We start from the raw sequence: 10584 nt of genomic DNA on the forward strand, positions 1-10584 counted from the left end.
TAGGCACTGATGGCACTGGGTTCTGAAATAAAAAAAAAAATAATGCTAGAATTAAAAAAAAATTGCCAGCTGCAATCCTGTCTGTGGATTTCTCCGGTCAAAAGTTCACTGTGGTAGTACAAGGGCTGAAAATAATTATTTTTATCTTCTACATTATTTTATTTTTATCTATTTAAAATGCTTGTTACTTATGCAATCTAAAAATCCTAGGCAAGTTACAATTTATATACATGAAAGTAATACTATACAATAACATACAATCATTATCTTTAAACATTTTGTGTAAACATTGATTTGCTGATGGTTGATGTTACTTACTATACCTCCAAGAGTCTCATCAGTTCTTGCCAGACTCCAGTCTTAAATTGTGATCCATGATCTAAGGCAGGAGAATTGCTCGTTGGTACTTAAAACATATGGAGCATGGACGCTTAGGTCTTCACTCCCATATTTTCACAATTACACTGTACAATAATGATCACCTCCCCACCTCCAAAAACAATCCTGAAAAAATGCATAATTGTGTTAGAGCAGAGCTTCTCAAACTATGGCGCAGGATCCAAAATGGGGTCAGAAAACCTTCACCTGGGGTTACAAGTGCCTCAAATAGCAGCACACGTTAGGCACCTGCAGCATTAGCAATGGAAGTCAGCATGGGGCCTGTGAGCCAGCATGCACTCACAGGCCCTACAGTGAACCTGCCCTTGCATGAGTTTCTGTGGTAACAGGAAGCCTTGCATGAGGAGGTTTCAGGGCCGCTGCAGGCATGCTGACTTTCATTACTAATGCTGCTGCCACTTGTAGATAGTAATGGTAATTTATTTTTGATAAACTGATTTTCATAATCACATCAAAATGGTGTACAATAAAAATTTAAAAAGTAGCACAAAATAATAAACCAATATACTAATAAATATAAAAGTGGTAACATGCAAAATGATGCGCATTCGCACATGTGCGTGCATTTGCTGGTGCATGCACATGAATTTGCTGATTTTATAACATGTGCACATTTATGCATGCATATTATAAAATCAGCTACCCGTGCGTACATGTGCGCACAATTTTATATTGATGCACGCTTGTGAATGCGAATGCTGTCTCGAGCACATAATTGGGGGGAATTTTAGTAGATGTGTACAGCGATGCCAATACCCATTTCCCCAGGCAATTCCCAGTTTACCCACTTAAAGTATAGGACTTCCATACTCCCCTAGTTAGCCTGCCTTTCTTTTCCTCTACCTGTCCCGACCCTTAAAACCCCAGGGGTAGATCTTAAAAAAATACGCGCGCGTACTTTTGTTCGCGCAACCGGCGCGAACAAAAGTAAGCCAGATTTTAAAAGATACACGCGTTGCCGCGCATATCTTTTAAAATCCGGGGTCGGCGTGCGCAAGGCTGTGCAAAATCGGCAGCCTGCGCACGCCGAGCCGCGCAGCCTGCCTCCGTTCCCTCCGAGGCCGCTCCAAAATCGGAACGGCCTCGGAGGGAACTTTCCTTCCGCATCCCCCCACCTTCCCCTCCCTTCCCCTATCTAACCCACCCCCCAGCCCTACCTAAATCCCCCCCTACCTTTGTTGTACAAGTTACGCCTGCTTGAAGCAGGCGTAACTTGTGCGCGCCGCCTCGTCAGCCCCCGGCACAGGCCGCAGTGCCGGGGGACTTGGGACCGCCCTCCCGGCCCGCCCCCGAAGCCTTGCCATGCCCCCGGACCCGCCTCGGACCTCCCCCTGACCCCGGGCACGCCCCCAGGACACGCCCCCGGTCTTCAGACACGCCCCGGACATGCCCCCTCCCGCCCCTTTTACGAAGCCCCGGGACTTACGCGCGTCCCGGGGCTTTACGCGCACCGACGGCCTATGCAAAATAGGTGCATCGGCGCGCAAGTGCCCTGTGCGCGTACATCCTTCCGGATTTACGCGCGCAGGGCTTTTAAAATCTACCCCCCACTGAGTAGGCAAAACATTTTTTATGTTTCTACTTACACGCTATCCACAGCTGAAGCAAATATACGCGGATAGGGACCCCAGTGCACACTTGTACACGTAATAATTATGTGCTGGTGTTGTTGCGCTGCGGATGGAAGGGAGCACTAGGGGGCACTCCCCAGCGTGGGACAAGATGTGTGCCCCTATGGCGAGATGGTCCATGTCTGGGAACTGGAGAACCAGGAACCTCTTACCGAACCTGCATGCCCAGGTGAGGCCATCAACGCAATGATGATCTCTAAACAGTCCTCTGACCATTCCAAGCCCTTTTGGACTGCCGCTGGGTAACGGTAAGGGTGGCAGGCCAGACAGAGGTCAAGGGCGGACAGAGACATCTGGCACAGGACAAGACTCAGACGTAGGAAGACGAAGACTCAGGCATTGAGGTAGACGAGGACTCAGGCAATGAGGTAGAACTTGAAAGGAGTGCTGCCACACTACGCGCCCTACACACCCCAGCCGGGATGGTCATGGACCACATTGGAGGCAAAGCAGTGAGCTGACATCGACTCAAATACATTAGAGTTCAAGATGGTAATGAGTACTGAAGAGAAGGACTGGAAATCCAATATGAAGGACATCAGGACAGATGGATGAAGGTAACTGGCTAAGACTTCTGGTAGCCACATCCTGGAAGAAGCCTCGGGAACCCGGCGATGATCGACACACCTGACAGGTCATTTGGAAGAGGACAAAACCCCTGACCCGTTGTGAGGTCATTCGAAAGAGGATGAAACCCCTGACCCAGTGTGGAAGACACATCTGAAGGTGTTCTAAGGTTGGATTGAAGACGGACCATTAGGAGGAACTCCGGAACCCGGAACATGATGATGATCAGAAGGACGAAGTGAAGATCTGAGACGAGACTCAGATGGGTAGAGAGTGAAGATCCGAGATGAGACTCAGATGGGATGAGGGTGAAGATCGAGACGAGACTCAGATGGGTAGTGAGTGAAGATCTGAGACGAGACTCAGATGGGATGAGGGTGAAGATCCGAGACGAAACTCAGATGGGTGAAGTCTCCATGGCACTGTCAGATGGAAAGACCCACCAGCGCTCTATACACCCCAGCGGGGGTGGTCATAGTCCCCTGGGCCACTATGCGCCCTACTCAACCCTGCCATGCTGGTTGCAGACCACGAATGATGGGTCAGAGCAGAGCTGAGGATATCTGGACATCAGGAACAGACGGACATCAGGACATCAGGAACAGATGGACATTAGGACATCAGGAACATATGGACATCAGGACATCAAAGACATCAGTGCAGAGACTGGAACACGGAACATAGAGGGATCTCAAGAAGAGCTGGAATGCCAGGCAGAAGCAGGAAACAGAGATCCTCAGGAGACCAGCTCCAAGAAGAACTTGTTCCTTGCGAAGGTGAGGAAAGACTGACGGAAGAAGTCTTTTGTAGGCTAAAGCAAGAACACCCAGGGAGGAGCTTGCAGGTGGGGCCAGAGGGACCACTCCCTCCTGGCCCTTTAACTCCGGAGGAGAGATGCGGGCCTGCTCCTAGTAGGGCAGGAACAGAAAGTCTGCAGGACCCTGAACAACGGCCCTGCAGATGCCGACTTCGAGGAGGAGCTAGAGCTGGGTTATGTAGGCCCCACTGAAGATGAGGTTGATGGCAGTTCCATGCCACAAGAAGATCCGGGGACTGCGGCCTCCAGGCCGCAGGATGGCTGGCATTGGCGGCGGCCTCCAGGCCGCAGAGGCAGGACTGGAGCGGCTCCATGCTGAAAGGGAGATCGCCTGCCACACCGGCATGATGGTGGCCTCCTGCCGCTTCCAGGAACCCTGGCACAGCTCCTGCCATGCCGGTGATGACATCAAGGACCGAGCCGGGCCAGCCAAGGAAGGGAAGAGCCTGCTCACGGCGCTGACACGAGCAGGATCACAACAGGTGTCACTGAGAAAATCAGGAATACCCTTGCCCCACCCCTTTACCTCAAAATATTTTTTATCCATGTACTAAGACATACTCGTGTGGCCACAGGCCTTTTAAAATCCGCGCAGCCTGCGCACATCTGAGTCATGCGGGTATCTTCTGGTCTGGCTGCGTGCAAGCCTTTGAAAAACTACCTCTGAAAAGGTAGTACAATATAGCAAAAACCAAAATACAAAAAATAAACACACATTAAACACAAAAACATTAAAATCCATATAAGATAAAAATAAATCCAAAAAAACAATATCAAATTCCCCTTCTCATAAGTGTTTCATGAATAGGTACAGAAGAAACAGAAATTACAAGAAGAGCTAAAATACCCATAGTTTTAATCAAAGACTTGTGAGAAAAAACAGGATTTAACCTATTTCTTAAATTTCAGATAATTGCCTTCCAAACAGATACCCAGAGGTAATAAGTTCCAAAACACGGGAGCCTGATATTGAAACTGTCAAGTACCCTCTAAGTAAATTTCCTTCAGAGTGGGCAACTTAAGGAGACCTTTTTGAGATGATATCAGAAACTGTGATGGTCCCCGGGGGTCCAGTGGGGGTCCGGGAGCGATCTCATCGTTGGCTGCCAGTAATCAAAATGGCGCCGATAGCCTTTGCCCATACTATGTCACAGGGGCTACCGGCGCCGCCATTGGTTAGCCCCTGTCACATGGTAAGAGTACACGATGGCGCCGATGGCCATGTGACAGGGGCTGACCAATGGCGCCAGTAACCCCTGTGACATAGTAATTCAGAGGCTATCGGCGCCATTCTGAGCGAGGCATGCACGCCAGGACAAATCACTCGCGGGATCCTGCTGGACCACCAGGGATGTTGGTAAGTCTTGGTGAAGGATCGGGATCGGGGGGGGGGGGGAGAGTAATGTTTTTAATAGTAAGTTTTAATGCTTGGGGTGGGGTTTTTTTTTAGCTTCATTTTCCCGCGTCGTTTTTTGAGCCGGTTTCGGTTTTCCCTCTTAGTTTTTTATTCGTTTGTCAAAAAAACTAACCAAGGAAAACCGAACTTTACCCCGAAGCGTCCGACTCAAAAAACGACCTGGTAGTAAAAAACGAAGCACATCTCTGGTAGGAAGAGGGAAGGGAGGGGAATGTGATGATGCATGAGTGAGTGGGGAGAGGGAAAAGAAGAAAAGGTTATGATGCTTTGCAGGTGGAAGGAGAGGGAAAGGAAAGTGATGATGGCAAGGGGATGAAGGGAGAGGGAAGGGAAGGTGATACTGATGATGCCAGGGGTGGAGGGGGGGGGGGGGGCAAAGGGTGGAGACAGAGAGAAGGAGAGTTGATGGTGTTGATACCAATGGGATAGAGGGGGAGGGAAGGCAAGAGAAGAAGATGTCAGGGGTTGGGAAGAAAGAGATGAGAAGGGGATGATGATGATGACAGGATGTAGTGAGAGAGAGGAAGGGAGGAGAAGGTGATGATGCCAGAGAGAGAGAGACTGGGACAGGAAGTTGATGATGATGTCGGAAGGGGAGGAAGAAAGTGAGAGGGATGGGAAAAGAAAGTGAGGATGCTGAGCTGTGGTGGGAGAGGGAAGGGGGAAAGCTGATGATCCCAGATGGTAGAGGGAGAGGGAAGGGAAGGTGATAATGCTGGGGGAGGGGGGGATAGAGAAGAGAAGGTAATGAAGTAAGTGGATGGGGGAGAGGGAAGGGAAGGGAAGAGGTGGTAATGATGATGATGCTGGGGGGGGGGGGGGATGAAGGCGAGAGAGAAAGAAAGAGAGAGGGAAGAGAAAGTGATAATTCCAGGGTAGAGGGAGAGGGAAGGGAAGATGATGATAACAGGGGTGGGAGTGCGAGATAGAAAAGGGAAGGTGACTATGGGGATGAGGGGAGAGGGAAGGGAAGGTAATGATGACAGGGAAGAGGGAAGAGAAAGTGATGATGATGATGCCAAGGGGTGGTGGGGGAGGGGGAAGGGAGTAGAAAGTAATGATGCCAAAGGGGTAGAAGGAAGGAAGGAAGGAAGGGAAAGGGTAGGTGATGATTCCAGAGGGTGAGGAAAGAGGGAAAGAAAGATAAGGTGATGATGCCAAGGAGTGGAGGGAGATAGAAGAGAAGATCATGATGCTGAATGGAAGGTGGGGGATAGGGAAGGGAAGACAAAATGATGATGCTGAGGAAGAGGAAAGAGAGAAGATGATGATGCTGGAGGGAGAGGGAAGGGAGAACCATGGGAAAGGGAAGGGAAGGTGATGATGATGGTGATGCTGGGGGAGGTATGGGTAAGAGGGAAGGGAGGAGACAATGATGATGTCAGAAGAAAGTGAACAGAAAGTGTTGATGATGATGATGATGATGATGATGGTTGTGGGGAGGGGAGAAGGGAAGAGAAGGTGATGAGGGGAGCTGGGAAAAGGGGAGCAATGATAATTACAGGGGATGGGGAAGAAAGAAGAGAGGGAAGGGAAGGTGATGATGGAGTGAGGAGAGGAATGGAGAAAGGGAGAGGGAAGATAAAGTGGTGATGATGATGCTAGGGGGTGGGGAGCGTGAAGGGAAGGTGATGATGCTAGGGAGTGGGAGAAGATGGAAGAGAAAGAGATTGAGGATGCTAAGGGGTGGGGGATAGGGAAAGTGATGGTGTGCCACAATGAAGTGAGCCCTGTGCTGGGTGTGCCACAAATCAAAAAGGGTTGGGAACCACTGCCCTAGACTATGCATATCTTGGTCTGACACTAGATGCATTTGGGTGCTATAAATTGACAATAAAGACACTACAAGAAAACGTTCTAAGGGCCTCCCCATCCCCTCAACTGATTTTAACCACCCACTAAAATTATATTTGTTCTTCAACCAATTCTATATGAAAGCTAAGTCTGGGTTCTCTACAGGATAGAACAGAACCCCAATTTAAATCCTGCACCTCCAGTTCTGTAAATATACTCTGCATTCAGGATGTGCAATCTTTTTAAACAAAATAGACAACTGCAACAAAACAATTTATTTCATCTGTTTTCTAGAGCATTATGAAACAAAATAAAAAATGCTGAAAATTTGGAAATTTTGGTCTTAGCGTTAGTATGTATTATCAGCACTTAATGTGCACTAACTGGAAATGTTACCGATAAGCTAAAAAGTGTCAATTGGGGAGCCGTTCATTCAGTGGTGTACCTATAGTATTAGCCATCTGGGGCGGATACATTCTTTGGCACCCCCTCCCCCAATATATAATTTTAAAAATTCCTAAACATCGATAAAACAGCAGACACTTCATATAATATCCAATAATTTGAACTAATAAGGATATTAAAAATCTCCCGCTCTCCATATCTGTCATCCTAAGATTGTTATAGACTGGAGGCTTGCATGCACAGACACACACATATATACACACACACTCACACATAATATGATCCTTCTCTCTCTCTCTCTCTCTCACACACACACACACATGGTAAGAGACAGAGGGAGCGTGTGTATGTGTGAGAAACACACTTCCTGTGTGTGTCTCTCTCTCACATACACACACATGCTTCATCTTATCTTTCTTTCTCACTTGCTAACACACACACATACACACATGCTTCCTCTGTCTCTCTCTCTCTCTCACACACATTAACACACACACAAATGCAGACAAAAATTGAACTGGAAACCACAACAAGCCAGATTCTGTATGCAGTGCAACAATAGAAAATCAAAAGATCACTATTCCTCAAAATAATACAATCAAGAAATATAAATCAATTAGAATAGTAAAACTATATTAAAAAATATACATTTCAAAACAGCTGATGAATAGAATAATATTCAATAATAAGAAGCTGCTGTACACATTTTTAAAAATTTCCTAAACATCAATAAAATATTTCAAAACAGCAGACATCAAATAACACCCAGTAATTAAAACTAATAAGGATTTTAAAAATCCCCCGCTCTCCATACCTGTCACTCAAAGATTGTCGTTTACTGGGGAAAAACACACACACAGACACAAACAAAATATGCTCCCTCAATCTCACACACACATACATGCTTGGTGAGAGACAGAGGGTGTTAGGATCTATAGGTATGTGGGCCCTGGGCGGAGGTGAGAGATGGTACCGCCCACAGGGAAGAGCCCTGTGAGCCTCACCGTTGGGAGGCGAGGTCTCGTCGGACGTCACTAAAACTTTATTAGAGAGAGAGAGAGAGAGGCACTGCTCGTGGAGCGGGCAGTGCAGGAGAGAGACACAGAGTCTGTGTGATGGGGTATACCCAAGGGGAATACTTCGGTAGCGAAGTGGCGGCAATGGTCCACAGAGCGGGGTACACTGATGAGGCTCTTCAGTAGAGATGATATGGTAGTGGTCCGCAGCGCGGGGTACACTGATGAGGGTTCCTCACTAAGAGATGACACGGTAGTGGTCCGCAGGGCAGGGTACACCGATGAGGGTTTCTCACTAGAGATGGCGCGGTAGTGGCCCGCAGCATGGGGTACACCGACAAGGGTTCCACACAACAGATGGTACGGTAGTCTGTAGATCAGAAGTACTCACAGTAGCGAAGGTTCCAGAAGAAGCCCGGGGAAACAGAGCAAGTAGTAGTCCAAGGCAAAAGGCCCTCCGAGGAATGGATAGCCAGAGACTAGGAAGGGCCCCCGAGGAGCAGGTACCCAAAGCGTCTCATGCCAAGTAGTATGAACTGGAACAGAAGTCCATAGTGAGCGAAGCAGATTCAGCAATGAGGGAACTCGTTGCCAAGACGTTGGTAGGCAGGGCCAGCCGGCTTAAGTATCCTGTAGGAATGACGTCATCCGGAGGGGACACCCCCGAGGTTCCCGCCATGATGTGCTTAAGACTGGCCCGTGCGCACGCACGGGCCAATCTTAAGGGATCCTAAGGGATCCCAAGGCAAGATGATGGTCGTCAGCATCCATGCCATCCAGGGAGGCCTGGGAGTGGTAGACAGGCCAGCGATAGCGAGTGGAGTCTGCAAGTCTTCCCAACGGAGTCAAAGATGTATAAAAGAGGTGAGCAAGAGTGGTCGAAGCCATCTGCGACCGATGGGCGTAACAGAGGGAGCTTGGGTGTGTGTGTGTGAGAGAGAGACACACACGTTTCTTCCATCTTTCTCCTTTCTCTCTCTCTCTCTCACATATACACCGCACATGCACACACACGCGCGCACACACACACACACAGACACACACACAAGCTTCCTCTGTCTCTCATCCCCACCCCCACACGCACACAGGCACCTTCTCATATATATACACAGGTACACACACACACACACACACTCACTCACTCTTATATACACTCACCCATACACAAGGCACCCTCTATACACCGCCCCCACATACACACACACTCACCCTCTCATACACAAACACATCCTCTCACAGGGCCAGTCTTTCGCTTTCTCACATACATTTTGGAGGTCTTCTTCGGCTGCTGGATGCACAACAAGGCCTCTTCTTCTGCTGTCGGCTCTGGGAAACACCTGGGGGGGGGGGGAGCACCATCTGTTGGAGAGTGGGCACCTTCAGGTGTGGGGGCACTTTTCCTCCAGGGTGCCATTTGCCCAAAATCCGGCCCTGGTTAAGTGAAGAGATTGGTGGTGGGCAAAGAATAAGGGGATGGGCAGTGTGAGGAAAGAATGAATGAGGGGATTGGGGAGAGAGTGGGCAAAAGAGTGAATGAGGGAATGGGACGCAAAATGAGAGTTTAGAGTGATGTAAAAGTGGGGAGATGGGTGGTGGGGCAACAGTGATTGAGGGGATCAGAGGTGTTGGGGGGAGGGAGAGTGAATGAGGGGATGGGGAAAGAAAGTGAATTAGGGGATCAGAGGCAAGAGTGGGTGAGGGGATCAGAGGTGCTGTGAGGTATAATTAAGTGAATCAAAGTGGGGGAGTGGGTTAAGAGAGAGGGGACAGTAGGGTACGGAGAGAGAATGAGGGGCCAGACAATCAGTGGAAAGGGTGAGGGAATCAGAGGGCCTGGCTCTGGAGTGTGAGTGAGGGGATTGGAGGAGGGGTGCCAAGAAAGAGAAAGGTCATTGGAGGGATGTGTATGAGAAGAGTGAGGGAGGAGATCGAAGGGGCTATGGAGTGTGAGGATTGGAGGAGGACGTGCAGAGAGCTAGTGAAGGAATCACAGAGGCTGTAAAAGAAGAGATCGGTGCTGAGAAGAGGAGGAGGAGGCGGCGTATGAATGAAACATCATTGCCTCTCCTGATCCTGGATTCCAGTCCAGGATCCCCCCTCTATCTCCTCCTCCCCCCTTGATGCCCTTTTACCTTTTATCCACTCATTCTCTTTCCCTCTGCTCCCCAATTTGTCCTATCCTATCCTCCAACTGTGCCTCTGTCCCTTTCCGTCCTCTATCTCTCTGCCCCATCCTGCCTGAGATTACTTCTCCATTGCCCTTCTCTGGGATCCCCTCTCTCTCTCTCTCTTGCCATGGTCCCAGATCCTACTCCTGTTCTCTTTCCCACCTCCTGCCTTTCCCAGTACCATCGCTAACATTCCTTTTTCTAAAATTGAAAACCAAATAAATTAACTGGACACGACAATGCCAGAAACTGATTATTTTCATAAAGTAAAAACATTCATTTTAATATGCAAAAGTATACAAATTTGCCATATCTTTACCACAGAATCTTGAAAAATCTGCCACAGGAAACCGGGGGGTACTGGTAGTAG

The sequence above is a fragment of the Rhinatrema bivittatum genome, chromosome 1, assembly GCF_901001135.1.
Source record: "Rhinatrema bivittatum chromosome 1, aRhiBiv1.1, whole genome shotgun sequence".
Lineage (NCBI taxonomy): Eukaryota > Metazoa > Chordata > Amphibia > Gymnophiona > Rhinatrematidae > Rhinatrema > Rhinatrema bivittatum.